The 7,088-nt window shown below is 34.7% G+C and overlaps 1 non-coding gene across 1 annotated transcript; it reads right to left on the reverse strand.

Annotated features, from left to right (window-relative positions):
* Positions 1-7,015: 7,015 nt before the first annotated feature.
* On the reverse strand, positions 7,016-7,088 carry TRNAK-UUU (transfer RNA lysine (anticodon UUU)). Its single transcript has one exon. It is a non-coding gene; the product is annotated as a tRNA-Lys (tRNA).

Genomic DNA, 7,088 nt, shown 5'->3' on the forward strand with positions numbered 1-7,088 from the left:
ATGTAGCAGGTTTTAGACCTAAATGGAATGATATTTTCACAATTCGTTAAGTGCCATAGAATTTATCTTTTAAGATAACAATATGTAAAGAATTTATAAGATGTGTAATTAGTGGAGGGGAGGTGAGGTGCATGTATTTATAAGAGCTCTGGAAAACAATATAATGTTTTGCTCGTAGGTAAAGGTAACGTGTTAAAAACATTGAAACTTTTGTCTGCTCTATGGACAATACTGACATGCAAGAATATCTGAAGAGCTGAATGTGAACTCTTGCTGTAAATGTGATTATGTATGGGTTTGCTTCGTCTGCAATTCTGTTAATAACAGTCTTCAAAGGACTATGAACATGTACTTTCTGAATAAGGTTTACGATTTGTGCTCATGGACTACGCCCAATGGCTACTTCTCGTACGGAATTTTGTGTTCTGGATACTCCATTAATGCAAGAGTTTATTTTGATTCTTTACGAATTAAGTGAAGTGAAATGTTTGAAAACAATTTTTATCATTGATCTACACTCTGTCCCAACTATCTCTGGAGCAGGCGAACGAAACCAAGTCGCTGCGCAAATAGTGACGCGAAATGGCTTCACCAATGAACACATGAGGGACGGGATTGCGTGGAGGGGGAAAGTGACTGCAGTTTCCAGTCCTCGGAGCAGCGTGTACTGCTTTGCTCTGCCCACTCGATTTTCTCCACTCTCCTGACGCTATGCGCGTCCCTGCTCCAGAAATAGTTTTGACAGGGTATAGTTCAAAAGAGATTTTTGCATATTTACCATTTTAATGTCCCATCTGTGCGCTCAGAAAATACAGGGTTCTTGTTTTATGACAAGGACGTTTATTGGTCATCCCGTACGTCATACCCCATGCCGTACCCTGCTTACGTGTTTCAGTTGGAATACAGAAAGCAATGTTCTGGTTTATCATTTTATTGTTTGCAAATGTTGCAACGGGACTTGTTTGGTCAGTTGGGACACCTGCGTAAAGTAAACGCAGAGCGTGCACCAGTTAAACAGATAGTAAAATTCGTGTGGATATTAATATGTCTGACAAATTTACAATTCATGATGGGTTGCTTGTTAATTTTGCCTTAGAATACGCTGTTAAGAAGGTAAAAGAAACTGACGAAGGACTAAAATTAAACGGTGTGACTCAGCTGTTAGCATATGCATATGATGTAGACTTACTCGGGAATGATGTAAATACAATTAAGAATAATGCTAAAATATTTTTCAAAGCAGCTACAGATATAGGTTTGGAAGTTAGCAAAAAGAAAGCTCTATATATGTGTGTGTGTGTGTGTTATGTTAGGTAATAATAAAAATCTAATTATTGATAACAACTCGTTTGAACCAGTTTCCAAATTCAAGTACTTAATAATAACAAATGAAAATTATATTTAAGAGGAAATAAAAAGCAGGCTTAATTCTGGAAATTTTACCTAATTTTTTTTTGAAAATTGCATTTTTCATTTCTCTTCATAAACTTTTGTCTTCTCGTTTAATATCTAAAAAATTAAAAGTTAAAATATACAAAACAGTAAATTTTCCTGTAATATTATATGGATGCGAAACTTGGTCCCTTACATTGAAAGAGGAACTTAAATTGAGAGTATTTGAAAATGAGATCCTTAGCAAAATATTTGGGCCTAAAAGGGATGAGGAGACAGGTGAGTGGAGAAGGTTACATAATTTAGAACTGCATAATTTGTATTCATGTCCAGATATTATTAGAATGATTAAAGACTTAGGTGGGCAGGCCATGTGGCACGAACGGGAGAGGAAAGAGGAGTTTACAGGATTCTTGTTGGGAAACCTGATGGTAAGAGACCAGTAGGTAGACCAAGACGAAGATGGAGGGATAATGTTGAGGTGGACCTAAATGAAATTGGTAGGGATGGAAAAGAGTATATAGATCTTTCTCAGGATAGCGACGGATGGAAGGCCTGTGTTGCTGCAGCCATAAACCTTCGGGTTCAAGAAGGCTAGAGAGCTAGTTAGAGTTAGTTCTCTGTTTCTACGGTTTTGACCACATAGGTACACTGAATATTGAACAATCTTTGATATCATTACAGGCTGTAATAGTTTGGACAACTTTTTCGATTTGAAGAGAAAAAATGCTGAATTTGTTCGTCTAGAGTGGACATTTGAACGTCCTGGGTTCTTTGCTTGTTTTGTGCGTGTGTTCGCTTCAACTGTAGCTTCCAAAGTTTTGAAATCTGAAAATTGATTTCAGCAAACTTTTTGTTGTTTTTTTGCTTTTGCCTATGGCGAGGACTTCTTTATCTTTTAAGATGGTTCCGAAAAGTGAAGACTGCTTAGAGTCGCTTCCAAAAGTTTTGTTAAACATTTCTGGACGCTGCATATAGGCTATTTATTTATCTTGTATTTTTCTCTTTTAGTTTCGCCTGAGCAAGTGGACAAGGTCTCAGAAGTTAGAAAACTCCTGTTCCGCTGTTTGAAGTTACTTCTCTTGATGTACACCAACAAAATAATTAGAAACTTACTTTGTAAATTAGCTTTTCCTCAGATATATTTCATAATTTTACGCACTAAGGCTCCTTTGTTTGCTACATACTTAGTAGGGGGCGGATTTATATGCACTAAAAAGGTCAAAGATACATTAAAATGCAAAATATGCATTTAAATATGTATTGCAAATTATAAAATCCTATGGAAAAAAATTGTGTATTATGTTCTATTGCGACAACATCAATATATTTTCCCCTCTCCAGGGTGGGGAGGGAGTGGGAGGCACGTGACCGCATTTGTCCACTTATCATCCATTACAGGTTGCCAGATCATAGAATCTTAATATAAGTACTAGGATTGGAAGATGGATTATTTTCGAGAGGTTCTATACGTTCTGGGTGTGTGTTACACCCATGCGCTCTTGTTAAGACTCTGTTTGAAATGGGAGACGAGTCAATGGTCAAGGTTTGCTGTTCTTCCACGGCTCTTGGCAATTCAGGCAGGAAGCAAGGTAGGGAAGGCAGGTGATTCACCACGATCACAATAAGGAAACAGTTATCTTAATACCTGTAACCCAAATTGGTTTCACATTAATTTATTATTCCAATTTTAAATTAGGAATTTTCCAATTGGACATTCTTTATAACTACTGAATTTTGCCCTTTGGAAAGTATTGATCTTGGATGTGGGAAATATAAATGAAACATTCATTAAGGAGTAGAGCACAGTAGTAGAGATGTGCGCTAGTGGCTGTCGCTGCATGGGTGGTCTTTAATTTGCACGTACTTAGAATTTATTTGCACGGGTTTTAATTAATTTGCACGTACTTAGAATTTATTTGCAAGTACTTAGAATATTTTACATTTATGTATTTGCATGTTTATAACTTTTTATGAATATATAATTATTTATTTTATGAAAAATATGTATATAGAAGGTAATTAGAGGTACTAAACGCTATGCATATGGTTTTATATTCATTACTGCAAAGTATGTAATGTATAAAATGTTAATATTAATGTTTATAATATTGAAAATAAGTTTTCTATGGTTTATGAACCGCTATGAACGGTGGTAATGGGTGTAGGTACAGGTCCAATTACGATTGGGGACGGTCCCGGTACTCGAACCCGCGATATGTAATATTATTAATTAGTACTATGCAATAATTTCATTAAGTTATGAAACACGATGATCTCAGACGCTAGACAGAATACTGTCTCAGAATCTGAACTCCGCGCAGGTAGAGGAGAAAGGAATTTGGGGAGTGTTCGTTCAAGGTCAAATGACGTCAGAACGTCAGAACAAAGAAGGAACCTGATTCACCAATCAGAGAACGCGTCGGTAGATTTTCAGAACCGGTTTTTCCAAGGTTAACCAGTACGCAATAACAGGGGAAAGCTATGCAATACTGTAGGGCAGGGGAGGGATTCAACCAGACAACAAAGGATGTCTGGAATGCGCAGCAAGGGTCAAATCTCTGAAGCTATGCGTCGCTTGTAGAACTGGTTTCCGCCCCCAATTAATATTCCACTCAGGGTTGCCCCAAGGCACAGGACGCTTTAGCGCAGGTTTTTCTCATCTGTACTTTGAAGAAGGGAGAACTATCAGGGACGGGGCCTACAGTTTTCACCATTTGCTTTTATCACGGGGTAACGAACCTAGGACCCTTTGATTATTGATTTAGGTAGTAAATGTATGTTACTGTGTGCTATTTAACTTAATTTTGAGTTTATTTTTTACCAAACTTTGACTTTATGTCAAACATTTTCACAAGTTTAGGCTTATTATTACCAAAATAACACAATTCAAGCTGTTCAGGAAAGACTTTTAGTTATATTTTCGACACACAGAGTGTGTGATCTCAATTTCTATCTGTTTATTTCACAAGTTTAGGCTTATTATTACCAAAATAATACAATTCAATCTGTTCAGGAAAGACTTTTAGTCGCATTTTCGACACACAGAGTGTGTGATCTCAACTTCTATCTGTTTATTTCACAAGTTTAGGCTTATTATTACTCAAATAACACAATTCTATCTGTTCAGGAAAGATTTTTAGTTACATTTTCGACACACAAAGTGTGTGTTCTCAACTTTTATTTGTTTATTTTACAAGTTTAGCCTAATATTTACTCAAATGACACTATTTGTACAATTCAGGCACCATTTTTTATTAAATTTTGGACACACGGAGTGTGTCTTGTCAACTTTAAACTTATTAATTTTACCAAAATAACGCAATTCTATCTATTCAGGAAAGACTTTTAGTTACATTTTCGACACACAAAGTGTGTGGTCTCAACTTCTATCTGTTTATTTTACAAGTTTAGGTTTATTATTACTCAAATAACACAATTTCATCTGTTCAGGAAATACTTTTTATTACATTTTGGACATACACACACACACACACACATACACACACACACACACACACAGAGAGAGAGAGAGAGAGAGAGAGAGAGAGAGATTTTTTCCAAGTTTACAGGATTATTCTCTAGTTTACTCAAATAACGCAATTTAGATGTGTTTTGAATTATATTTTGGATGCAAAAGTATGTTTTGACAAGTTCTACCCTTTTATTTTACAAGTTTAGCCTTATTATTACTCAAATAACACAATTTAATCCAGTCAGGAAGGATTTGTTATTATATTTTGGATGCACAAAGAGAGGTTTTCAACTTTTTTATTGATTTTTTGCAGGGTATCTATTAATTTTTATTTATTTTGTTTTGTATCATATATACATTTACAAATTTTTAACTTAGAGTTCAGTATTTATTTATCTTTTTCAAAAACACTAAAAAAAAGTACTTTTAGCTAAAATGTAAGCCACAGAATATATTATTATTATTATTATTATTAGGGTTTACTGATTTCCACTATGCTATTTTTGGTTCTGTATTTCTATATGTATTTATTTAGGGCAGGTTACGCCTGCCACGTAGGAAAGTTTGTTTATTTTAGAGTTTGCTGAGTATTTTGTTACTGCTATACTAGGAAAAGTTTTCTAAATATATCAGGTAGGGCTCCATCCATATACTTTTGTTTTTGCTGTTTGGAGATGATGTGATCAGCATCACTCTCCATCTGCTTTTTATTTTATGTACCCAATATTATTTTGAGGCTTAGTGAATTCTAGAGCCTATTTATGCAGGAGAGAGGGCTTGAAAATTTTGATCTCAGATAACCCACAACTATTTGTCAGAGTATTTTAAAGGATATTTTATATTTATTATGTGCCACTAGAATATCAAAGCTTGCTTAATTTTTATGTCTGTAACGCTGTTATTGTATTTATAGGTAAGGCTTACTGGATAAAGTACACGAAATGTTTAACATTTCGACTATTTGCCTTTATACGAGGCCAAATTTTTAGTGTAACGAAAATTATTGTGTGTCTATAAAGACTGAAATCCCTTTACCGATGGGTCCATAACTGGACGCTTACCAACATTGTTTATTATTTTTATAAAAAAAATATAACCATTTATCAATATATTGACAATTCACACGACAAGCCGAAGTTCACAGACGACTGACTATATGGACCATAGGTCCACTTGCTAAACTTTTTTCTATTCTAGAAGAATAATTTAGCTTTATAACCTTTTTCAAGGTATTTTTTAAGTATTACTGGATTTTTTGGGTGCATCAACATTTGGGTTATTTCCATTTAGCTTACTATACGAGGCTACAATCACTATCTGAACACTGAAATCCTCTGATTGAAACTAAAAGCTTATGCTGTAACTAGGGATTTAGTATGTATATCGACAATTTTTAGGACAACACGAACCTTACAAAGGATTATAGGTGACGTAGGACCACATGCCAGAGCTTTGTTAATCTGCAAGAAGCACTTACAGCTAATATTACGAGGAAATGAGGTTGATTTTTACTGTTTTACAAGAATGCTATTTTTTATACACCCAATATTTGCTTTTTCAAGTAACTACATGTTCCAGAAGCATTTACAGGCCAACTCTAACTAGATTTTGATTTATATAAATGTAGCAAGAACTATATTTCTGAGGAAGTACGCAAAAGCAGATTACCCGATTAAAGTATCTGAAAAACAGATTTTTCTATGCAAGTATATTTTTATTGACTGGATTATTTAACAGATCAAACAGGAAGACTGCAAAATTCATTAAATGTAGTTCTATAGTATAGGTGGTTTCAGACATATAAAAAGAACAAATATAAGTTTTCGCTTTTTTGCTTCTGAGGCTAATCGCGACGCTAATGGTAAATGGCGAGGAAATGTAACGGAGGAGAAACAGTCCCAAAAGTTATGGGCTGCATGTAAGTTAATACCACAGAGATATTACAGTATCTAGGTGTAGGTTCTATCACCAGAACATTTCTATCATAATAATACTGGTTATGCTGTACTGTTAGCTAAAGATGCTGATATTTGAGAAACTTAAAAGCTTATTTGCAAAATTTTAAGATAAATAATAATCTGTTAGAATGTAAACATAATTTATATCCATTCTGCACAAGATCTGGTGACAAAATTTAAAAATTGTAATCGCCCAGACAGGGACTCGAACCCTGGCCACTTAGGTTAAAAGCCTAACGCTATACCAACTAAGCTATCTGGGC

The sequence above is a fragment of the Lepisma saccharinum genome, chromosome 13 (assembly GCF_977018435.1).
Source record: "Lepisma saccharinum chromosome 13, izLepSacc3.1, whole genome shotgun sequence".
Lineage (NCBI taxonomy): Eukaryota > Metazoa > Arthropoda > Insecta > Zygentoma > Lepismatidae > Lepisma > Lepisma saccharinum.